Source organism: Corythoichthys intestinalis, chromosome 8 (assembly GCF_030265065.1).
Source record: "Corythoichthys intestinalis isolate RoL2023-P3 chromosome 8, ASM3026506v1, whole genome shotgun sequence".
Lineage (NCBI taxonomy): Eukaryota > Metazoa > Chordata > Actinopteri > Syngnathiformes > Syngnathidae > Corythoichthys > Corythoichthys intestinalis.
This window is the reverse complement of record NC_080402.1, coordinates 4,057,070-4,084,022: the sequence shown is the minus strand read 5'-3', so window position 1 is coordinate 4,084,022 and position 26,953 is coordinate 4,057,070. Positions and strand designations below refer to the sequence as shown.

At 38.3% G+C, this 26,953-nt stretch overlaps 1 long non-coding RNA gene across 1 annotated transcript; it reads right to left on the bottom strand.

Annotated features, from left to right (window-relative positions):
• On the bottom strand, positions 1-26,953 carry LOC130920676 (uncharacterized). Its single transcript, XR_009064199.1, has 3 exons — positions 26,829-26,953; positions 24,679-24,803; positions 1-3,347 (listed from the first exon to the last, which is right to left on the bottom strand). It is a non-coding gene; the product is annotated as an uncharacterized LOC130920676 (long non-coding RNA).

Below are 26,953 nucleotides of genomic sequence, written 5' to 3'. Positions count from 1 at the left end.
GTTACGTCATACTAGGGCTGGGCGATATGGCCTTAAACATGTATCACGATAAATTGAGCAGATTTATCTCGATAACGATAAATGACGATAAATTCGCCCAAGCGTACTGTTATATAATTTGAAAATCTGAATCAATGCATGAAATACAGATTAACTGTTTCTTGTTGATTTATTTACCAGCATTCAATTTCATATACTGTATTTAACAATTGTACATGCAGTCTAAACATTAAGTTTATAAAAATGTAATGTAAGCAATAAGAATTCAAGTATGAACATTTATAACGGCGTGTATGACTTGAACAATGTACATTATCAAAATCAATATGCCTGTGCAAACATGTCATTGTAACACAAATGACTTGCAGCTTGAACAGTACACTTCAAAAAGACAACTTGTTAATGGCTGCTGTGACATAATTATTAAATACAAGTGTTTACATTATGGTTTCAGGGTCCCCCCCAGTGCATTTTTTAATAAATGCACGCACAAATGAAACCCCAAACAAACAGAGAGAGACACACACACATTAAAGCTATATTGATCTTCTTCAAATGAAACGCTTAAGATTTTATGATAGCAATAATGACACAGAAATAAGCACATACAGAAAAATAGCTGGGGCCATTTCTCGGTCATTATAAGTTTCGCCGTTGGATTGTACTTTAAGCTGAATGCTTTACCATCACAAAAGCTATCAGAGGAATCACACACAGACAGATACAAAATAATGCCACATAGTAATTGCTAGATGCAGTCCGTGCCCAATCCACTCATTAAGTTCAGCCGTTTCGACAAGTTAGAGCCGCTATCCGACTACATCACGTTCATTTGTAGCGTTAGCCGCTAGCTAGCGTTAGCCTGGCTACCAGTAGAAAGCACTGAAAGCACCATCTCCGGAAATTGTGAGAACAGCAGGGAGGACAGCGGGTGAAAGCCCGTCTGGATGCCACCAAGAGTCTACTAAATGTCGGTTAAAAGTTTGGTGAACCTCCCTTAAGCCACACTCCATCACGTTTTGCTTGTAGCGTTAGCTGCTAGCGTTAGCTTACTGGGCTTTTGTTTGATTGGCTCCTTGATGATCACGTGACTCCCTACGTAAGCCCATTGACGGTTTCTTAAAGGGGAATGAACATAGACGGACAACACAGAATCAAAGCGGGATGAAAAGACTATATTTTCTTGTTTTATTAATTTACCGAATTTACCGACATGGTCAAAATTACGTCGGTCATCGTTAAGAATTTCGGTGACGGTAAATTTTCGGTTTACCGCCCTGCTCTACGTCATACCGCAGCTCAATAGGGTACAAGCGGCCCGTGACGGACTCGAATCGGGCTTTGGTCACGGTGATCGCGAATCTAAAACGTTCAGTCCACAGCCAACTCTAGCCCTAATTCTCTGGCTTCTTGTCCCCCTTTTAAAAGCTTCATTTTTTTCTCGTTCCCCTCTATGATCTCCATCTTTTTTTTTTTTCTTTTCTGCGCACCCGATTTATGACGACTCAACATGTTTAAAGTAGAGCTGAAACGAGTACTCGAGCAACTCGAGTAACTCGAGTTTAAAAACTGATCCGAGTAATTTTATTCACCTCGAGTAATCGTTTATTTTGACAGCTCTAAGCATCACGTTTTGCTCGTACTACTTTTAATGCGGGACAACGTGCTGTCACGTGCGGGGAGGAAGAAGGAAAAAAAAAAAAAACTTACCGCAGCTGACAGCCGCCACAAACGACGCCGACGTTGCCAAATACTAGCCCGCACGATGCTACGTAGGTAACAGCTAGCGTCTGATGCGTCTCATAAAGATCACATGTATGTTGAACTAGATGCGCAATGACAGACTCGACCGCGTCTGGGCAGCGTTATTAAACAGCCGCCATCTTAAAGCAGTACAGTGCTAAGCGCTAATAAATAAGATTAACGTTACTGTCGCTACTAGCTCACGTAAAGTTAGCCCTGCGGGGGGCTAGGTTTCAATTAATTATGACCACTGTCGATGCGTGGCTAACGTGTCTTACATACAGGCTTTAACATAACATAGCAATGTGGAGTGATGAGGGTGTAAAATAAAAACTTTATCATGCTAACTATCAATTTTAGCTCAGTAGTCATTGCTGGATAAAACACCAAGTAGCAATGGTCCCTAATGTGCTCCAGTACAGCCTGTATCATACATTTATTTTGAACACTGCAAAAACTCAAAATTCTATCAGGACTTACAGTTTAGACTAACTTAAAACTTAACTAGAACTTAAAAATGGCTTGACACAAAGAGAAATTCAATTGAAACACGTGGGAAAAAATCCTAACTTTTAAGTGATGTGTGTTATCAAGCGTAACGGCATTTTTAGGTAATATATATAATTTTTAAAAAAATAAGATCTAAAAGTTGTTTGAGTGAAAGCAGTGAATTAGTTTTTTTATTTTTTTTTTTATTCTAGCTACATCTGAGATGCAATTGTTGGCTGTTTTCAACAATATACATCGAAAATATAGACATTGATTGACTGAAAATGGTTCAAGATTAGATAATGTCTTGTTTTCTCATGTATATTTATAATTGCTCTTCACCTAAAAATATATTTGTTTTATCCGATTACTCGATTAATCGATAGAATTTTCAGTCGATTACTCGATTACTAAAATATTCGATAGCTGCAGCCCTAGTTTAAAGTTTATAACAATGACTAGAGGTGGGAATCTTTGGGCACCTAACGATTCGATTACGATTCAAGTAAATTTGGGGTGCGCATTATACACGGGTGCGCCTTAGATTCGGGAAATTACGGTATTTACACATAACAGAGATGACACGGTTGGTAAACTTTTCCCTCATCGCCGCCTGTCTCATAAAAATGGATTTTTAACGTATTTCTTTTGTGGTGACCACTGCCTCGTGGCAGAGTTCGCCTGGGGAACTTGTGTTCCTGGGGGGGAACTGGTTTGGCCGTGCGCGTTTCCGTGCGGGACACTGGAGGGTGCGGGGGACGCGAGCGGCCGAGCACGGTGGCGCGGGTTCTGCTTGGCGAGCAGCATGGACTCAACAGCATCGTCCGCTGCACTGGTGGTCCCGGTCATTCTGCTAGGTCGTGCAGCGCCTGGCACCCCGGGCATCCTCCCGGTTGTTCTGCTCGGTTGTCCGCTGCCTGGCATCCTGGACGTCCATTCGGTCGTCTTCGGCTGGCGCCCCGGCTGTGCGGCCCGGCCATTTGTTCCGTTGAATCGGGTTGGGGGGGGTCTTACCAAATGCGCTACTGCCCTCCAGTGGCCAGTTTTATTGCTTTAAAATGGAATTTCAGCATTGTGCTTTGGAGCTAGGTTGAATCAGAACCTAGAGATGTCTCCTGTGGAAAAAAAATAATGAAAAGACATACACTTGTGGTCAAAAGTTTACATACACTTGTGAAGAACATAATGTCATGGCTCTCTTGAGTTTCCAGTTATTTCTACAACTCTGATTTTTCTCCGATAGTGATTGGAACAGATACTTCTTTGTCACAAAAAACATTCATGAAGTTTGGTTCTTTTATGACTGTATTATGGGTTAACAGAAAAAGTGATCAAATCTGCTGGGTCAAAAATATACATACAGCAACACGAATTAGCAATTTCTTGTGAGTGATTATTGACTTGAACAATCATTGACTTGAACAAGTCAGGAAAGTCACTTGGAGCCATTTCAAAGCAGCTGCAGGTCCCAAGAGCAACAGTGCAAACAATTGTAAGTATAAAGTGCATGGCACTGTTTTGTCACTGCCACGATCAGGAAGAAAACGCAAGCTATCACCTGCTGTTGAGAGAAAATTGGTCAGGAGGGTGAAGATTCAACCGAGAATCACCAAAAAGCAGATCTGCCAAGAATTAAAAGCTGCTGGAACACAGGTGTCAGTGTCCACAGTCAAGCGTGTTTTGCATCTCCATGGACTGAGAGGCTGCCGTGCAAGAAGGAAGCCCTTAGCTCCAAAAGCGGCACCTTAAGGCTCGACTGAAGTTTGCTGCTGATCACATGGACAAAGATAAGACCTTCTGGAGGAAAGTTCTATGGTCAGACGAAACAAAAATCGAGCTGTTTGGCCACAATGCCCAGCAATATGTTTGGAGGAGAAAAGGTGAGGCCTTTAACCCCAAGTACACCATGCCTACCGTCAAGCACGGTGGTGGTAGTATTATGCTGTGGGGCTGTTTTGCTACCAATGGAACTGGTGCTTTACAGAGAGTAAATGGGATAATGAAGAAGGAGGATTACCTTCAAATTCTTCAAGATAACCTAACGTCATCAGCCCGAAGATTGGGTCTTGGGTGCAGTTGGGTGTTCCAACAGGACAATGACCCCAAACACACATCAAAAGTGGTAATGGAATGGCTAAATCAGGCTAGAATTAAGTTTTTCGAATGGCCTTGACTTAAACCCCATTGAGAACTTGTGGACAATGCTGACGAAACAAGTCCATGTCAGAAAGCCATCAAATTTAACTGAACTGCACCAATTCTGTCAAGAGGAGTGGTCAAAGATTCAACCAGAAGCTTGCCAGAAGCTTGTGGATGGCTACCAAAAGCGCCTAATTGAAGTAAAAATGGCCAAGAGACACGTTACTAAAAATTAGCGCTGCTGTATGTATATTTTTGAGCCAGCAGATTTGATCACTTTTTTCTGTTCACCCATAATAAAGTCATAAAAGAACCAAACTTCATGAATGTTTTTTGTGACAAAGAAGTATCTGTTCCAATCACTCTATCAGAAAAAAATCAGAGTTGTAGAAATAACTGGAAACTCAAGAGAGCCATGACATTATGTTCTTCACAAGTGTATGTAAACTTTTGACCACAACTGTATATGTCTTTGGGATACTGAAAAATTTGAAAATAGAACGTATTTATACGTTTTTGGGAGCAAATGAGTTAAGTATATATCGAATCGAACATAATATTTAATCAGAAAATGATTTAAATAAAAAATATGTGAATGTAAAATAAGGGTCATTCAGGGGCCCCAATGGTCCTGAGGCCCGGGACAACTTACCCGGTTTAAAAACTAAGGGAAGCACTCTGTTAGATAGATGAAACTCCTTAATATCCCGTTGCTTCTGGCAACCTAATGAAACAATCATTCAGTTTATCCCTGAAGCCAGCAATAAAAACTTGCTCCTGTTTTAACTACCCGGCTTCAGAGAGGGGATTAAAAGCTAATAATTGCTCTCAATCGCAGAAACTCATTAAGGGGTGACCTTTTGTATTGAAGGGGGAAAAAATGAGGACATATGGAATGAATAGCGAAAAACTTGAGAGCCAGTAAAAAAACTACCAGATTTTCTTGAATCATTAACTTGAAAATCACATTATAGTATGAGTTTAGTTTGAATTTTTAGGACATTTTTAATTTGAGTTTGGGTCAGAATTCAATATATGTAGATTTTTTGGGGACTACATTTGACCCTGTTATTCAATATTGTCGAAAGTTTTAATTCAGAAGTCCAATTTAAAAAAAAACTATTAATGCCTGATTTTCGTGTGTCCCCCAGCATTATAGCTCAATGCAAGGAGAAGTGGCATTCCCAATCGATATAGCTATGCAAACTAATACACAAACTTTGGTCAAACTCTATTCAAACATTTCGTTTAGCTCAAAAAATACACTTTATGGCAACATTTAGTCACAATATACAAACTATCAAAATTACTATAACTTGATCTCGGGGCCCTCCGATAGTCTTTCTATCTGTGGATCGCTTTCACAGAAAGAATGTTTATAATGTTAATTCCATCTTGTGGATTTATTGTTGTAATAAACAAATACAGTACTTATGTACAGTATGTTGAATGTATATATCCGTCTTGTGTCTTATCTTTCCATTCCAGCAATAATTTACAGAAAAATATGGCATATTTTTTAGATGGTTTCAATTGCGATTAATTACGAATAATTTTTAAGCTGTGATTAACTCGATTAAAAATTTTAATCGTTTGACAGCCCTGGTTTTCACATGATGCTATCATGTAAAAATGACTGGTGACCGCTTCCATAGAATTAAAACAAAACAAAACAAAAAAATCTTCAGTTGTATTTTCTTGACATTTTAAACTCAGAAATCCAATTAAAAAAAATTCTGACCACATTTAACTAGGGATTCAACTTTAAAAAAAAAAAACAAAAAAAATTTTAAATGAGGGATCAAATTTAAAGCAACACTTGTTAACTTTTCAGTTTTGGTCGATTTTCGCGATGCCGGTGGACAAAAGCGGTAGTGTTTTGCCTTAAGGAAGACTGCGTTTCTCATGAGGACCAGCGCACACTTGCATAATGTCGTAAAATCGTCACTCAAAAATCTGACACCAATTAGTGCAGGTGAGAGTAATACAGACCCCCTGAAGATATATAAGAGGTGTCATTCAACTATTTGTCAATTGACATATCATTACAAATGTTAGGAAAATATTTTATAAAGGTTTAAAAGTTACCTAGTGTTGCTTTAAATTTCATATTCCTTGATATTTCTCATCCCTGAATTCCAAGTTGATGCTTTTACTTATTTTGCACCAAAATATTCAAAACTAAGCCCTCTTTTTACCATATGATTCATTCCGCGTCGAGGGAAAAGCGTTTTCTCAAGAGGGAGTAGGTTCCCGCCCCCCCCACCACCTTTTATGTTTTACCCGCAACCTGTACGTGCGTACTCTGGCCCCTTCGCTGAAGACAAAAGGCTGCCAAGGTCAGCCGGCCCCGACTTGACAATGAAGGACACATTATTGATCAAACCGTGTAGAGCTACAGCTGTAAAGAAAAAAACAAGAGTGCAGGGATGGAGGGAGGCGGGCCCATATACAGGAAGACGTAGGCATTGACTAATGTGTACACACAAATGCATTGTGCAGTAGACTGAGAGCCATAATGGCGTACGGTGATAGCGTGAGGCAAATATTTACCCACCGGAGCTTTTGCCGAGCGTGACCTTGCGCTGAACCCTTTTAATTAAAAGCACGGCGCACACGTGACATGAGGTGAAGGGAAAAAAACAATGAGGAAATGGACGCTTTATTACTTATCAATGCAAATATGATGATACGGCTTTACATATAGGCGACTGCTTATCAAGCCTTGCTGTGAATCATGTATACCAGTGTTGTTTTTGGCAGCCATTTTAATTTTCGTTTTAGTCTTTTGGGCGATAATACTTGTTAGTCATACTTTAGTCATTTCAAAATGTGTATACCTTCGTCTAGTTTCAGTGCTGCGACGATTAATCGATTAACTCGAGTAATTCGATTAGAAAAAAAAATTAGAATTAAATTTTGCTGCTTCGAGTGTTTGTTTTAAAGTGGTGTTGTAATGGTTTGTTTTAAAAGTATTTGCATTTAGGTTTATTGGATACACTGCCCTCTTCTGGCAACAGTGATTATGACTAACTCATTTCACATGGCTGAATCCAACTGCTCCCTGTTAAGACCAACAAAAGCTAAGTTTTTGTTTGATCTAATGTTTTTTTTTTTTAAATTCATTCGTAATTTGGTTTATAGATATATTTAGCCGTTCTTTTGTGGTAATATGTATATGTTTGAACCATTTAACAGCATTGTAAAAAAAAAAAAAAAAAAGTTAGCGTTTTATTGCATTTAAGCTAGCGGCTTTTGCTATGTAAGTTAGTCAGTTGGTCTGTTCTTGTATTTGGATCCTCATTTTTAAAATTTCTTTATACCGTTTAAGGCTCAGCTCAGGTATTGTTATTAGAATTTTTTTTATGTTCCTCATCCAATTACTTGATTATTCGAACTAAGAAGTTCATCGATTAATCGACTACTAAAATAATCTATACCTGGAGCCCTAGTCGTTCGATTAGAACAAAAGCTTTGAATCAAATTTTGCTGCTTCGAGGATTCGTTAGAGTGGCAATGTAATGGTTTGTTTTTAAAGTGTTAACATTTAGTTTTATTGATTTGGGTGGGTACACTGCCCTCTAGTGGCAACAGTGAATAACATCTAACATAGCTGGATCCAGCAGCTCCCAGTTAAGACCAATGTAAGGTAAGTTTATGTTTGATGTTTTTCTGTGCATTCGTAATTTAGTTTACTGGTACATTTAGCTTTTTAGTTGTTTTTTTTTTTTTTTTGTGGGAATATGTGTTTGAACGATTTGTTAAGAGCATTGTTAAAAAAACAAACAAACAAAAAAAACCATAGCATTTAAGATACCGGACTTTTGCTATGCAAGTTAGCCACGTTTTTGTTTGAGCTAATATTATTGTTTGTGCATTTGTAATTGAGTAGAGGTATATTTAGCATTTTTTTTTTTTGGGTTGTAATATGTGTTTACACGATTTGCGTAGAGCATTGTAAAAAAAACAAACAAACAAAAAAAACGTTAGCATTTCATAGTATTTAAGCTAGTGGTCTATTGCTATGCAAGTTAGCCAACTGTTCTTTCTTTGTACTTTGATGCCCATTAATTATCCTTTTAAACCAAGATATTTTAATGTATTGTTAAATTTTTGAATTTGAAAAGTGTTTGAAAAATTCTTTATTTTGTATTTGCATTTAATGCTATTTTGAAAGTGCAATCTTAGCAAGCTTTTGTTCTTGTCCTTCTCCTAAAATTGATTTTGCAATGCAATAAATGTATCTAATCCAATTACTCGATTGTTCAAATTACCTAACTGATTGATAGATTAATAGATTACTTAAGTAATCGATAGCTGCAGCCCTACAGATGAGCACATATTGTAGCATCTACGAATCTACCATGTGATAATACACACTCAGCAGGAAAACGATTAACTAATTTAAATTAATTATACCCACCTGGACATTACGACCTGTATGTTAAAAAAAAAAAAAAAAAAGTCAGAGTTTAAAAGGACGCTCGTCGTTAGCAATATCCTAATGCTAACGCGAACGTGAATGCTATGCTAACGATATGAGTTAGATTTTGTGTGTAATCATCACTCATCACAGACCTTTAAAGGCTAAAGCAAAATTGCATATTCTCTCTTGCCAAGATAAGACAAATCTTACCGTGTGTTTCTCAAAACAAGCAATGGGGAGACGGGAGAGGACACAAGTGGATGAGTTGGGGGGGCGTAGCATGTCACATGAGTGACACAAGCAGACACTGCTACGATACAGGCTAACTAAACATAAATATGCCACGCATTGTGAAGATGTGACGGAGTCTGTGGCACATTTTCGTCTTGTCTCGTCGGACGAAAACTGGCAATCATGTCGTTATGTTTTCGTCTCGCAAAACACATTTTTAGCTCGATATCTCATCATTGTCGTGAAAAAATTGTTCGTCGACGAAATATTGTCGTTATAGTCATCGTTGACGAAAACAACGCTGATGTTACTGTTGCGTACAGGAGCCAAAAATGGCTCAAGTAAGAGTAGCGTTACTTCTAAATAATATTACTGGAGTAAAAGTAGTCATCCAAAAATTTACTCAAGTACATGTAAAAAATTAATGATTAACATTGTGAGTAACTGCTTATCATGTCAGATTGTTTGCAATAACTGTACAGCTAGTCCCCTGGTTACGACGTACCTGACTTACATGATTTCGACTTCACGACGCCGGAGTCTCGTCTGCTATTTTTTTTGAAAAACAATGTTGACTTTTCTTTTGTGATGCATTCTTTTATTTTGGCGCAGGAAGCATAGAGCAGGTAGTAAAAACTAAAAATGTGAAAACAGGGCTAATCAGTGAAACACCAAATCAATTAAAGAAAATGATCAACACCAAGAGTATAGGCTTAAGGGACTCTATCACCAGTTTATCACGATAGTAGACGTCCAATTCATTTAAACTGAAAGGCTTGGCAATGAATGAATAAAATGTTCAAACGGATTGGACGTCAGCTGCCGTCAATGGCAGCCAATGGGTTCATGCAATAAAATATAAATCAATTCCAAAATTAGAAAAATATTTATTTAAATCCAACATCTCAAGAATGCACAATATGTAATAAGATTAAACACAACGTTTCCCACTTCCACATCAATATACTTTAGGCCAGGATGGAGCTGCATAAAAGTGATGGATGGAAGTGGGAGCACAAAGGCCACTTAATATTGTGGGCGGGAAAACCAATGAAGGGTGACAGCACCACCGTCTGTCTAAATGGCAGTATGACATTAAAGGACATGTGTACTGTAACTGAAATTTATGGATCACCAAAACGGCAGCATATAATTTGAGTGTGTAAATGTATGATTTCCCTAACGAAGATTAAAACTATTTTCTTTCTTCTAACAATTCCCCACTTTATCCCACTTCTATATTTTCAAACAGAAATTCCCAAAATTTCATTTCACATATTTACCTCTTCCACATTTTGTAACAAAGTTTTTAAAAAATACAACATTTCCAACTTGTTCAGCTCATTCATGCCTTATTGGAAATTGTTCCTCATTCCATTTATTCCCAGTTTCCCCCCCAAATGTCATTCATATTTCACATTTACCTCTTCATTTTTCCAAATTCCACATATTTACCCGTTCCTTCCATATTTCTAAACCAATATAAAAGCATTTATCTCTTGCAGTTTTCCAGCCCATTCTTGGCAATCATTTTTCACATTCCAATAACTCTCAATTTTCCTGAAGCCACAGTTTCACTGTAAAATCCCTTAAATGAGAGGCTCATTTCGCTTATTTACCACATCCTTCCACATTTCTCAACCAACCTAAACATTCCTAACTTCAAAACGTTCACCTCATTCATAACATAACATCCCATTTTTCCCGTAATTCCACATGTTCACACTAAAATTCCCCAAATTTTATTCACATATTTACCTCTTCCTCCCATATTTCTAAACTGATTAAAAACATGTCCCACTCATTCTTTTTAATTTTTTTGTCCCCATACTCCTGTACTTCCCAGCTTTTCCAAAATCCAAATTTCATACTAAAATAAACTTATTCAATTTTTTTTATACCACTTCCTTCCACGTTTCCCAAGTCATTGAAAACCATTCCAACATGATTTTTTCACCCCGTTCATAACCTCTCGCTAACTATTTTCACCCTTCCATTTCCCGCTTGCAATCATTTTCAAAATTCCTATAATTCCCAGTTTTCCCAAAACCACATTTTCACACTAAAGTCCCTGAAATGAAAGCCCATTTCACTTATTTACCACTTCCTTCCACATTTGTCAAAAAAATTCATAACTTTAAAGTGTTCATCTCATTCATACCATCTGGGGAATGATTTTTCTCATTCCAATAATTTCATTTTTTTTCTTCCTAATTCTAAATGTTCACACTAAAAGTCCCAAAATTTCATTCACGTATTTACCTCTTCCTCCCATATTTCTAAACCGATTAAAAAAACATTTCCCACTCATTCTTTTGAAATTTAACCCCACATTCCAATAATTCCCAGCTTTTCCAACATCCACATTTCACACTAAAATACCCAATCCATTTTTTTACTTATTCCTTCCACATTTCCCATGTCATTAAAACCATTCTAACATCAGTTCTCCCTCCTTCATTATCTTTTGCTTACTATTTTCATCCCATCATATCCTGCTTGCAATCCTTCTCCAAATTCCAATAATTCCCAGTTTTCCCGAAACCACATTTTCACACTAAAAACCCTTAAATGAAAGCTCATTTCACTTATTTACCACTTCCATCCACATTTCTAAAAAACATTCCTAACTTTTAAAGTGTTCATCTCATTCATAGCATCTTGGGAATGATTTTCCTCATTCCAATAATTCCCATGTTTTCCCCAATACCACATGTTCACACTAAAATCAGTTGTTTTTTACCTCTTCCTTCCACATTTCCCAAGTCATTTAAAAACCATTTCAACATCAACTTTTTCACCCCGTACATTACCTCTTGCTAACTATTTTCACTATTCCAACAAATTTTGTTTGGACACAAGAGCATATTCTTTATTTAGCACAGAATACGGTCGACCGCGTTGCAAAATGCAACCTTCGCCCTTCTCGACGCAGGAGCGCGCTACGCCCGCAACGCGCCAGCTTCCTCTGCAGATGGCGAAGGTCGGAGGGTGACTGACCCACGGGCGGCCCTCTGAGGGCCCCGAGATCAAACCGTACCCTAACCCTCGCTGTGCCGTCGTATGTTAAATCGGACAAACATGCATCAGAACAACTGCTATGGGTTTCATAACAAATGGTCAGAATAGAGAAACACAAACAAAAAAATTGTCTGCTAGCAAAATCGATGTTTAACAGAGCTTTCATTTTCTGGCATGGAACCTTTGTGTTTGAAAACCCTAACGAAGCCAGCACTCAAGCAATTAGCCTTTATTACTCTGATGCGCCGATTGCCAATTTGTCTGCAGTGCCATGTAATCCACTGGCAAGCACCCAAAACTTTAATATGTTGTTTATAGCTATGAGGAAAAAAATGCCAATGTTCTTGTATTGTGTACATCGTAGCATCAACATATGAACACACGCACAAACAAAAAGAAGAAAAAAACGGGTGTATAAATACAACTAATCTATTAGCAAATGAATCAACAACTATTTTGATAACCATTTCATTGTTTAGGACCTTCTTCACCTTAAACATGTCTAAATTATTAAAATTATAACATACATATAACTTCCCAGTTGGAAATATCATCAGATTTTATCATTATATTTTAGTTAAATCAAGTAGGACATGAACAAAAATCCGCTTTTACTTTGGAAAACAACAATTCACATTTTTGGCAATTTTCCGACATCTTACAGTCTAAACTAGCTTCTTAATAAGGCTGCAACAACTAATCGAATTTAAAATCTATTAATACATTATTTGCCAACAAATTGGATAATTGATACAGTTGTAGAATTAAGTCAAGAAGTGTAACAAAATAGTCATCCATTTTGTCTTCATTGTTACTTATACAACATGTCTAGAACTTCAAGTTGAATTGTAAAGGTAATTGAAAAAAGTGATTTATCCGATTAATCGTTTAATTATTCATGCGATTAATCAATGACGAAAATAATCGTTATTGATAGTCAATATGTTATGTTTTTTTTTTAAAAATTACATTTATATTTATTATTTTTTTTTTTTAATTAAATTTAAATATAAAAATACATGTAATTTCCCCCCTAAATGTTCTCAATTATGTAATTATTTTGAATTTGACAAAAAATTTGTACATTTTTGAAAATCACAAAAACATTTATTTTTCAACTGCACTAATGTTATTCATTATAAAAAAGTTTTCATTTTTTAAAATGAAAATTACAAACCTCTCTCCACTACTTATTGAGCCTGTTCCACCATCTAGTGGCCAAGATCGGCGTCGCATAACTTTGACGTCATCCAGGCGATCTAACTTTATCTCTAACTTGCTAATTGTCCTGGATTTTCTACAAGTCTGTCACCGAACAGCAAAGATTCAATGGAATGGACCTCGATGGCCGTGCGTGGCAGCCAATGCCAGGCAATGTTTTCATTTTGGGGCATTTCACATCATTTCCTGTTTATTTTTCGATCACTCCCTTTCCCTTTTGGGGCATTTACTGGTCACTTCCTGTTGATTTTGGGGTATTCGCAGGGCACTTCCTGTTGATTTTGGGTTACTGAAAATGAAATGACTCAAGAATGTCCCCAAATGAATAGGAAATGACTCAAAATCAACAGGGAGTCACCTGTAAATGCCCTAAAATGAACAGCAAGTGTCCACAAAATGAGAGACAGTGAGAACGAAATTTGTATTTGGTATGTGGCAAATTGGCTTTTGGCATGTGTCATTTTTTTTTGGCATGTGGCAAAATGGATTTTGGCATGTCGCTTTTTTTTTTTTTTTTTTGGTATGTGGTAAAATGGATTTTGCCATGTGGCATTTTTTTGGTATGCGGCAAAATAGATTTGGGCTTTTCGCATTTTTTTAGTATGTGGCAAAATGGATTTTGCCATGTGGCATTTTTTTTGGTATGTGCCAAAATGGATTTTGGCATGTGGTATTTTTTTGCCATGTGGATTTTTTTTGGGTATGTGGCAAAATTGATTTGGCAATGTGGCATTTTTTTTTTTAATGCGGCAAAAATGACTGGCATGTGGCATTTTTTTGTACGTGGCAAAATTGATTTTGGCATTTGGCATTTTATTGTATGTGACAAAATGGATTTTGGTATGTGGCATTTTTTTTTGTATGTGGCAAAATGGTTTTTGCCATGTGGCATTTTTTTTTTGGTATGTTGCAAAATGGATTTTGGCATGTGGCATTTTTTTGCTATGTGGATTTTTTGGGGTATGTGGTAATAATGATTTTGGCATGTAGCATTTTTTTTTTGTATGTGACAAAATGGATTTTGGCATGTGTCATTTTTTTTTTGATGTGACAAAATTGATTTTGCCATGTGGCATTTTCTTTGGGTATGTGGCCAAATGGATTTTGGCATGTGGCATTATTTTTCTGTATGTGACAAAAGTGATTTTGCTATGTGGCATTTTTTTTTTGTATGTGGCAAAATGGATTTTGACTTGTCACATTTTTTTGGGTTTGTGGCAAAATGGTTTTTGCCATGTGGCATTTTTTTTTGGTATGATGCAAAATGAATTTTGGCATGTGGCATTTTTTTTTGCTATGTGGATTTTTTTGGTTATGTGGTAATAATGATTTTTGCATGTAGCATTTTTTTTTGTATGTGACAAAATGGATTTTGGCATGTGGCATTTTTTTTTTTTTTTTTTTTTTTGATGTGGCAAAATGGATTTTGGCATGTGGCATTTTTTTTTTTTTTTTTTTTTTTGGTATGTGGCAAAATTGATTTTGCCATGTGGCATTTTCTTTTGGTATGTGGCCAAATGGATTTTGGCATGTGGCATTATTTTTTTGTATGTGACAAAAGTGATTTTGCTCTGTGGCATTTTTTTTGGTATGTGGCAAAATTGATTTTAGCATTTTTGGTTTGGGTGGATACATTGCCTCTAGTGGCAACAGTGAATATGACATAACTCATTTAACATGGCTGAATCCAGCTTGCTTCCTGTTAAGACCTACATAAGGTAAGTTTTTGTCTGAGCTAATGTTCTTTTTTTTTTTTTTTTTTAATGTTAAGAGCATTGTAACAAAACAAAAGTTGGCATTTAAGCTAGCAGACTTTACTTTTGCTACGCAAGTTAGTCAAGTAAATGTCACGGAGTAAATGTAACCCGTTACTACCCAGCTCTGCTAACCAGCACTGTACTACCTCGTCTACCTTGAAATTGAAGACTGTGAAGAATGTTGAAAATATTACTGAGTTTCAAAAGCTTTTACGTTGGGTCTAGTTTGACCCAGAAACAGATTATTTTCATGTCAATTATATTGCTGTAAGGGACAAAATAAATAAATAAACAAAAAATCAAGTTGAACTTTCAGCTCTTGGGGACTCTGATGAATAATGGCTTCATTTACTTCAAAAATAAATAATACTGTGTTTACATTTACAAGTATTGCAGGGCCCAGGGCATTTTCGCGCCACCAAATCACACAACACATACTAGTCTCACACATAGAAAATTATGTATTTCTTAACCGTCCCCCAACCTGCCAAAAAATGCATGTTTTTGTTGAGTTGTTACTGATTATGATAAATGCAGTGGAGTTTAGGGCCACTAGAGGGCAGGCGAACACTAAATATGGGCAAATATTGAAGCGCTGACAGAAAATTACCCCCACTAAAGCGCAGGGTTTTGCATAATTTACTTCCAAAATATTGGAAGTAAATCTGTAATAGTATTATGGATTCAATATTCAAGTTAATGTTTGAATTGCCTATGCAAGTCATGTGATTAGATACACAATTTAGGTAATGGTGTATATTATTTTTTTTTAGCAAAAAAAAAATAAAATAAAATGCTTATAGGAAGATAAATAATGTAAGATAGTTTTACAGTCTATATATATATTTTTAAAGGGAAAGTGTTTTGTACAAAAACGTGTTTTCAATGACATTAGAAATTCAGAATCATACATGAGTCATACATAATAACATTTTAAATAAGAAATACATGTATGTCTTTACCATCATTTATGAATAAAAATCTTTTCACTTTCCCCCTCCAATGTAATTATAATATATATATGTATTTTTTTTTTTTTTTAATGTCTTAAAAGGAATTCAGAATCACGAAGAGTCATGTGATGACATACTTGACTGTGCAATAATTATGATTTAGGTATGCATATACTTTTTGAACAAAAAGTGTTTTGTTTCTTTATTAAAAAAATATACAAAATGTAAGGTAGATTTAAAATAGCAATGTTTTTTAAAAGATATATTTTTACAAATACATTTTCTTTTATTACATATCAGAAATTCATACTCATACGAGTCATATACAGTAATTTTAAAAACACTAGTATGGCTTTACTATTGTTTCACTATAAAACCATTGCATACATACTATATATCTATATGTATATATGCTATATCTCTCGAAAAATGTCTTTTTAATGACATGCATTACCCAACAGAATCATACGTCATGCACAATTAATTTGAATATTAATGTTTTAAGCCATTTTTCCCCCCTCCCAAAAAAATAAATAAAAATAATAATACTGCACAGTTTATCCATGATATATTTCCAAAAACGGTGTATTGTAATGTACACATTTTGTCTTTACAATTTAAAGAAAATATTTGTTTCTATTTAAATATGATTAAAAAACAAAAAACACTTTCATGTACAAATTCTGATTTATGGTTATTTTTTAATCATACGTCATGCCCAACTTTTTGAAAATTTAAGCCATTTTCCCGCTCAAAATAAAATAGTACTACACAGCTTATCAATGATTTCCAAAAACGGTGTTTTAATATAGATTTTAGACTTTTAGTTTTTATAATTTAATTTTTTTAAAATGGTATTTTGTGAACTCTTTCATGCACAAATTATGATAATTATTTTTAAACACCTACAAGGCACTCATTTAACTCGGCGCTCGACGTCCAATCCATTTTGACTTTTTGAAAAATGACCTCATACATTTTCATGAAAAATGATGCATTACAAAAAAAAAAAAAAAGTCGAAATTTTACAAGAATAGTGTATTTGGAAAAGAAAAACATTAAACTTTTACAAATGTGTGTTTTTTAAATGTTTTTTTTTTTTTTTTTTTTTACATATGAGAAATTCAGAATTATACGAGTCATACATAATAAAATTTTAAATACAAAATATATTTCATTGTAATTAGAAAACATTACATACAATTACATTATATGTATATATACTATATTTCTATATGTATATATACTAAGGATGTCCCGATCACATAGTTTTGCATCCAAGTCTGAGTCACCTGATTTTGAGAATTTGCCGATACCCAGTCCTAATCCAATACTGGAAAAAAAAAAAAAAATTGAACAGAAGTTCCAAACAATTTACATAATTTGAATTATCTTTAAACAAGAATGAAGTCGAAAAATGTATTTTTTATTTTTATTTTTTAAATGTTTCATTGAGTGAGTCCACTCACGCTTTGACGGCCTGTCACTTACACAATAAGTTGCCACAGCACACTTATGCAAGTTAAACGATGATTGACAAATTTGTACCTTTGATCGTAACGCTACCAAGCTTCTCTGGCAAGATCAAAGATACAAACCTGTCAATCATCTTTATTTTTAAGTACCAAACGCAAGCTGGGCAATTTGGCCACACTGTTTGTGGCGCTGTATGAGCATGAAGCAATTAACCATTTTTTAAATTAAAAACCCTTTCACCTGATTCCGATCCTCTGAAAAATGGCGTGATCGGCCCGATTTCTGATCACGTGATCGGATCGAGGACATCCCTAATGGATACTGTATTTCGAGAAAAATGTCTTTTTTATGATATGCAATGCCTTCCAGAATCATCCGTCGATCACAATTCATTTGAACATTTTTGTTTTTAGCCATTTTTCCCCTTTCCAAAATAATAATAATACGGCACGTTTATCCATGCTATATTTCCAAAAACTGTGTGTTATTACATATCCCACACAATTTACAGTGGTATGAAAAAGTATGTGAACCTTTTGTAATTTCTCACATTTCTGCATAAAATCACCATCAAATGTGACCTGACCTTTGTCAAAATCACACAGATGAAAAAACAGTGTCTGCTTCAACTAAAACCACCCAACATTTACAGGTTTTCATATTTTAATGAGGATAGTATGCAGACAACGACAAGGGCGAAAAAAAATTAAGTGATCCATCACATTTAATATTTTGTGCACCCCCCTTTGGCAGCAATAACTTTTAAATTAAAAACCTTTTCACCTGATTCCGATCCTCTGAAAAATGGCGTGATCGGCCCGATTTCTGATCACGTGATCGGATCGAGGACATCCCTAATAGATACTATATTTCGAGAAAAATGTCTTTTTAATGGCATGCAATACCTTACAGAATCATCCGTCGTGCACAATTCATTTGATTTTGTTTTTAGCCATTTTCCCCCTTCCAAAATAAAATAATACGGCACAGTTTATTCAGGATATACTGCCAAAAACGGTGTATTATTTTATATTCCACACAATTTACAGTGGTATAAAAAAGTATCTGAACCTTTTGGAATTTCTCACATTTCTGCATAAAATCACCATCAAATGTGACCTGATCTTTGTCAAAATCACACAGATGAAAAAACTGTCTGCTTGAACTAAAACCACCCAACATTTACAGGTTTTCATATTTTAATGAAGATAGTATGCAAACAACGACAGAAGGGCGAAAAAAAATTAAGTGAACCATCACATTTAATATTTTGTGCACCCCCTTTGGCAGCAATAATTTGAACCAGACGCTTCCTGTGGCTGCAGATCAGTCTGGCACATCGATCAGGACTAATCTTGGCCCATTCTTCTCTACAAAACTGCTGTAGTTCAGTCAGATTCCTGGGATATCTGGCATGAATTGCTGTCTTTAGGTCATGCCACAGCATCTCAATGGAGTTCAAGTCTGGACTTTGACTTGGCTACTCCAGAACGTGTATTTTGTTCTTCTGAAACCATTCTGAAGTTGATTTACTTCTGTGTTTTGGATCATTGTCTTGCTGCAGCATCCATCCTCTTTTTAGCTTCAGCTGCCTGACAGAGGGCCTGAGGTTTTCTGGCAAAAAAGTCCTGATAAACTTTTGAAGTCATTTTTCCATTCATGTTTGCAAGTTGTCCAGGCCCTGAGGCAACAAAACGGCCCCAAATCATGATGCTCCCTCCACCGTGCTTCACAGTGGGGATGAGCTGTTGATGTTGGTGAGCTGTTCCATTTTTTCCCCTCCACGTTGTGTGTTACTCCAAAACAATTCAACTTTGGTTTCATCAGTCCACAAAATACTTTGACAAAACTTCATTGGTTTGTCCAAGTGCCTTTTTGCCAACATTAAACAAGCAACAATGTTTTTTGTTAGTCAGCAGTGGCTTCCTCCGTGGAGTCCTCCCATGAACACCGTTCTTGGCCATAGTTTTACATATAGTTGATGTGTGCACAGGGATATTGGGCTGTGCTAGTGATTTCTGTAAGTCTTTAGCAGACACTCAAGGTTTTTTTTTTTTACCTCTCTGATTATTCTGCGCTGAACTCTTCATCTTTGGTGGACGGCTACTCCTTGAGAGAGAAGCAACAGTGCCAAACTCTCTCCATTTGTAGACAACTTCTCTGACAGTTGATTGATAAACATCCAGACTTTTAGGGATGTTTTTGTATCCTTTCCTAGCTTTATAAAAATCACCAATCCTTGATTGCAGATCTTCAGACAGCTCTTTGACCGAGCTATGATGCACATCAAACAACGCTTCTCATCAAGACAATTCTTACCAGGTGTTTGTTTTAGAGTGGGCAGGGCAGCTTTGAACCAATCATCCGTGATTGGGCAAACACCTGACTTAAATTGTTTGGTAAAAATTGGTTTCAATTGCTCTTGAAATCTCCTTAGGCAGAGGGTTCACTTACTTATTTTTCCCCCCTCGGTCATTGTTTGCATGCTATCCTCATTAAAATATGAAAACCTGTAAATGTTTGGGTGGTTCAAGTAAACGCAGACACCCTTTTTTCATCTGTGTGATTTTGACAAAGGTCAAATCAGATTTGATGTTGATTTTATGCAGAAATATGAGAAATGTCACTTATTTTTCCCCCTTCTGTCATTGTTTGCATGCTATCCTCATTAAAATATGAAAACCTGTAAATGTTTGGGTGGTTTAAGTAAACGCAGACACCCTTTTTTTATCTGTGTGATTTTGACAAAGGTCAAATCAGATTTGATGGTGATTTTATGCAGAAATGTGAGAAATTTCACTTACTTATTTTTCCCTTCTGTCATTGTTTGCATGCTATCCTCATCAAAATATGAAAACCTGTAAATGTTTGGGTGGTTTAAGTAAACGCGGACACCCTTTTTTCATCTGTGTGATTTTGACAAAGGTCAAATCAGATTTGATGGTGATTTTTATACAGAAATGTGAGAAATTTCATTTACTTATTTTTCCCCCTTCTGTCATTGTTTGCATGCTATCCTCATTAAAATAGGAAAACCTGTAAATGCTTGGGTGGTTTAAGTAAACACAGACACCCTTTTTTCATCTGTGTGATTTTGACAAAGGTCAAATCAGATTTGATGGTGATTTTATGCAGAAATGTGAGAAATTCCAAAAGGTTCAGATACTTTTTCATACCACTGTATCTTTAAAATTTAAAAAAGATTTAAGTTCCCATTTAAATATACATATGTATTTTTTTAACATTTTAATGTACAAATTCTGACTTATTATCATGATTTTGAATCTTCCGTCATGCACAATTCATTTGAATATTAATGTCTTATCAGTGATACATTTCCAAAAACGGTATTTCAACATATACTGTATATTCTACACATTTAGTTTTTATAATTTCCCAAAAGATGCTTATATCTAAATGATACTAATTATGAAAATTCTTTTCTACACTTACAAGGCACTCATTTAACTCCTTGGCTGCCATTGACGGCACTCGATGTCCAATCCATTTTGAAATTTTTTATTTTTAAAAGTTGAAATTTCACGAGAACATAGTTGTGTATTTTTGATCGAAAAACAATCAATTCAAACAAAACAATAAAAGGAGAAAAAAACATGATATTTTTAACTTTTCAGGATTTTTTTTAGGTACAATGATAATAAATCAACACAAGTTTTCCCCTATTTATTTTCATACAGGTGTATTTCTTAAATACTATACCCATTTTTCATGGTTTCTTTTTCAAAATCTCCTTTTCAATTTTGGGTAGTTGCACTCCCCTGCTCGTGACACCTTCCACGGTACTAACAAAGCGCCTTTGTGGTTCACACGCTTCGGAGTGGCAGAGTGTTGTTGCTTAATGGCCGTGCAGGTATAGAAGCACCCCTGTGGGCCAAAACACATTAACCTATTTGGAGGGCGTGAATTCGTGGTGATGGAGTTATTAGCAGAACACCTCCGGCTTGTATGCTCAGCGGCGCGTGTGAAGGATCTTTGCACGATCCGTCGTCGGAAGGCGTTCAAAACGCAGAAAAAAAAAAAGGTCCCGTCGGCTTTTTGAAACCGCGTTTAGACTCGATTTTGCTTTGAAATGAAAGGAGGATCCCGGCAATTAAGCCCGTGCCATCCGACAACTTCATCCAATTAGCCAATTAAGGCTAATTACACTTTGAACGCTCGGCACTTCCCTTAATGAGCCATTCGTCAAGCCGATTATAATCGGCTGCAGAGGACACTGAGAAGCGGGAGAGATAGGGAAGTGACTAACTCACACCTTTGCTGTTTTCAAAGCGCTTGCGTCACTCGTTGGCTGCCATTGACGGCCTGGGTGACTACGTGCCCTTGGCTAGCCCCCAAATACCAATATATAACTATGATTAATTAATCGTACGATTAATTAAACAATTAATCAGAGAAATGTCCATTTTTTCAATCACCTTCACAAATGTAGTTGTTTTAGGTATGTTGTAAGTAACAATAAAGACAAAATGGATGATTACAGGTTGTCCTCGGGTTACGAAAGAGTTCCTTACGCTGGCGACGTAACCCGAATTTTCGCCTAAATCGGAATTAATCCCTTAAAGTGCCTATGACAGGATTAAAAAAAAAGTCTTAAATAGCATTATTGAGACGATTCAACTACAGTCCCTGAGAAAAGTCTTGTCGCTAATCCATTTTGTAGAAACAACTGCTAGTAACTAGAGATGTGCCGATCGATCGGGTCCGATCACGTCATTTTCAAAGTATCGGAATCGGCAAAAAAATTATCGGTCATGCCTTTTTTAACAATATATATACAGTATGTTTTTTAATTAAATTGTTTTCTAATTGTATTTAACGTTACAGACATAATATACACTCATCCAGAGTCTTTAGCTTAGGCTTAAGGTAGGGTTATCAAATTTATCCCGATAACGGCGGTAATTAACTTTTTAAAAAATGTATCATGTATCACGCGGCACGGTGGCTGAGTGTTTAGCAAATCTGCCTCACAGTTCTGAGATCAAGGGTTCAATCCCGGGCTTCGGCCTTCCTGTGTGGAGTTTGCATGTTCTCCCCGTGCCTGCGTGGGTTTCCTCCGGGAACTCCGGTTTCCTCCCACATCACACTCTAAATTGTCCATAGGTATGAGTGTGTGCGTGATTGGTTGTATGTCTCCTTGTGCCCTGCGATTGGCTGGCAACCAGTTCAGGGTGTCCCCTGCCTACTGCCCGTAGTTGGCTGGGATAGGCTCCAGCACCTCTGGGACCCTCGTGAGGAAAAGCGGCATGGAAAATGAATGAATGAATGAATGAAAATGTATCACGTTAAAATATTTAATGCAATTAATGCATGCGCTGCCTGACCCACTCACGTATTGTCGCGCTTAATCTGTAATAGCGCTGTTTTACCTATGTAGAGAGCTAAAAGGCAGTTTAAAATGAGTAGAGTGAATTTTGGCAGCCTTTGGAGCCTTTTTTCAATTGGTCAAAGCCTTACAACCCCTCTCCCTACAATTTGAAATATCGTGGGAAGCAATGTAGTAATTGATCTTTGTCTTAACACCCGATGTTATTTCCCAACGCAGAGAAGATATATCAATTGGTAGCACTACCCACAGTCATGGTTGCATTTCCCATCATGCATTTGGGCATGGCTACAGTATCATTTACTGAAAGCTCAACAAATATACCAGATGGCAGTATTTAGTCACAATATACAAAGTCACAAGTCCCTCTCACAGAAAGAATGTTAATAATGTAAATGCCATCTTGAGGATTTATTGTCATAATAAACAAATACAGTACTTATGTACTGTATGTTGAATGTATATATTCATCCGAGTTTGATTCATTTTTTTCTTAATGCATTGCCAAAATGTATATGATCGGGAAAATTATCGGGAATGATTGGAACTGAATCGGGAGCAAAAAAAAGCAATCGGATCGGGAAATATCGGGATCGGCAGATACTCAAACTAAAACGATCGGGATCGGATCGGGAGCAAAAAATATGATCGGAACAACCCTAGAAGGAACGTAGATCGACTGGTAAACCAAGAGGTTTGCCTTTTGGCTTAGCTCCTCCTCCACCACTACGGACCGGTGCAGAGTCCGCATCACTGCAGACGTTGCACCGATCCGCCTGTCGATTTCACGCTCCTTCCTACCTTTGTTAACAAGACCCCAAGATACTTGAACTCCTCCACTTGGGGCAGGATCTCAGCCCCGACCTAGAGAGGTCACGCTACTCTTTTCCGACTGACGACCATGGTCTCGAATTTGGAGGTGATCTTCATCCCAACCACTTCACACTTGGCTGCTAACCGCTCTAGTAGGAGGTCACGGCTTGATGAAGCCAACAGCACCACATCATCTGCAAAAAGCAGAGATGCAATGCTGAGGCCACCAAACCGGACACCCTCAAGGCTTCGGCTGCGCCTACAAATTCTGTCCATAAAAGTTATGAACAGAATCAGTGACAAAGGGCAACCTTGGCGGAATCCAACCCTCACTGGGAACGGATTCGACTTACTGTTGGCAATACGGCCTAAACTCCGGTCGTACAGCCCTTACCAAGGGACTCGGTACCCGGTACTCCCGAAGCATCCCCCACAGGACTCCTCGAGGGACATGGTCGAACGCCTTCTCCAAGTCTACAAAACACATGTGGACCAGTTGGGCGAACTGCCATGCACCCTCAAGGACCCTGCCGAGGGTGCAGAGCTGGTCCAGTGTTCCACGGCTGGGACTAAAACCACACTGCTCCTTCTGAGCCACTTATCCTCGTGAAGGTGCTGAAGCCTTTCCCAGCCAACAACAGTCAACACCGAATTGATTGCTAGCCAGTATTATTCATATTTAAACGTTTGGAACCAATTTTTACTGACATTTTAGTTTGCATTTGACTCTTGCAGTCAAAAACAATTCGAAGTTGAGTCACGACGGCAAATGCGGGGTCACCGGCAACTCAACTCCCGGCAACCCCGATTGTACAAAAACAGCGCCCCAACTACCTGAAGTTGTTCCCGATTCACCGGTGTAAGTGAATTTGCGCGCCTCCGTGCATTATTCAAAGGACGGGAATTATTTATCCCGTCTTCATTATTTATATTTAGACAAGTTAGCTTGTCCGCGGGGAGCAGGTCTCATTTTCAGGCTGCTATTTTGTAAACAGGCAGTCACACGGGCGACAGTTCCTCTGATTTAAAGAGACAGGCCTACTTACGCAGAGTGATGCCTACCTTGAATTCAAATGGAAAGCCCATCCATTTTTCATGCTCCTCTCCCGTGCGACGTTTGCGTCGCCACGCTGTGCTTTCTCTCTTTTATTTTATATTCCCAAATCCGGACAATGGCGGAGGAGGAGCTGATAGGGTCACAAGATATAAGGGTTCAAAAATGGCTGAAAATTTGAGGATAGTTGCTCAAAAGTTGAAGCGTTAAATACCAAGTTTATTTCTATTGAGCTATGTAGTCGAGTTACTTTTTAAGAAAGCTCAGAATTTATTTGAGTTTTCTCAACTTATCAAATGTACTTTAGAGTGGTTTCATCTAAACTGATAGTATACTTTCATCACCCTAGCCACTTCATCCAGCTCCTCCAGGGGCTATCTTTAGTCAGGGAACATAGTATCCCCAGCGTGTCCTTGGCCAGCGCCGCTGCCTCTTCCCACTGCCCAAGCCACCTCTTCTGGCTTCTTTTAATGTGAAGGAGCAGTGGCTCTACCCTGCAGCCTCCTCCCAGTGGGATATGCCCGTAACACCTCACCAGGGAGGTACCTGGGAGGCATCATCAGATGCCCAAGCCACCTTATATGGCTTATCTCGATGCGGAGGAGCAGCAGCTCTACGCCATGGCCTCCTCCCAGTAGTTCATGCCCGGAATACCTCACCAGGGAGGCATCATCAGATGCCCAAGCCACCTCAAATGGCTTATCTTGATGCGGAAGAGTCGCACCTCTACTCCACGGCTCCACGACATGCCCGGGATACCTCACCAGGGAGGCAGCCAGGAGGCATCATCAGATGCCCAAGCCACCTCAAATAGCTTATCTTAATGTGGAGGAGCAGTGGCTCTACCCAATGGCCTTCTCCCAGTAAGACATGCCTGGAATACATCACCAGGGAGGCAACCGGGAGGCATCATCAGATGCCCAAGCCACCTCAAATGGCTTATCTTGATGCGGAGGAGCCGCACCTCTACTCCACGGCTCCACGACATGCCCGAGATACCTCACCAGGGAGGCAGCCAGGAGGCATCATCAGATGCCCAAGCCACCTCAAATAGCTTATCTTAATGCGGAGGAGCAGTGGCTCTACCCAATGGCCTTCTCCCAGTAAGACATGCCTGGAATACATCACCAGGGAGGCAACCGGGAGGCATCATCAGATGCCCAAGCCACCTCATATGGCTTATCTTGATGCGGAGGAGCAGCAGCTCTACCCCGTGACCTCCTCCCAGTAGGACATGCCCGGAAAACCTCACCAGGGAGGTGGCCAGGAGGCATCATTAGGTGCCCAAACCACCTCATCTGGCTCATCTCGATGCAGAGGAGCATTGACTCTACCCCGCGACCTCCTCCCAGTAGGACATGCCCGGGATACCACACTAAGGAGGCGCCCGGGAGGCATCATCAGATGCCCGAGCCACCTTATATGGCTTCTGTCAATGCAGAGGAGCACTAGCCTTACTCCACGGCCTCCTCCCAGTAGGACATGCCCGGAACACCTCACCAGGGAGGCGCCCGGGAGGCATAATTAGATGCCCAAACCACCTCATCTCGATGTGGAGGAGCAGTGGCTCTACCACATGGCCTCCTCCCAGTAGGACATGCCCAGAATACCTCACCAGGGAGGCGACCAGGAGGCATCATCATATGCCCAAGCCACCTCATATTGCTCCTCTCGATACGCAGAAGTAGCAGCTTAGCCCAAAGCCTCCTCCCGGTGGGACGTGCCCAAAACACCTCACCAGGGAGGCGCTCGAGAGGCATCATCAGATGCCCAAACCACCTCATCTGGCTCATCTCAATGTGGAGGAGCAGCGGCTCTACTCCGATTCTAACCCTATCTCTTCGGGAGAGCAAACGGACGAAGCTCATTTTCACCGCTCACTTCACTGCCCACACAAGTGCCTTTTATCGGCCTTTTTTTTTGTGATTTGGACGATGGCCAATGTTGGAAAAAAGTCCATATATCGATCCGATATCCGATATATCGGTCGGCCTCTAATCCTGACCCACAAATTCAACACAATTAATGAATATAACAAACAAAGTTTTCTCGAATATTAATCTGAAATGTATGACATGTAACGCTAACGCTAAATCAAAAAAGGATCGGACTAAACAAAGAGGCGTGCGACCACAAATTCAAATCAAAGTTTCCTCACCCTCACTTTGCCAAACTTGTTAAGTAGCGAACGTAGGCCTGCGTGTCGGTCCGCACGGCAGCGTAGAAAGACGGGCCGCGTCTCCGGACCCGACAAGCGTGCGCGTGTTTCTCCGGCGAACAAAA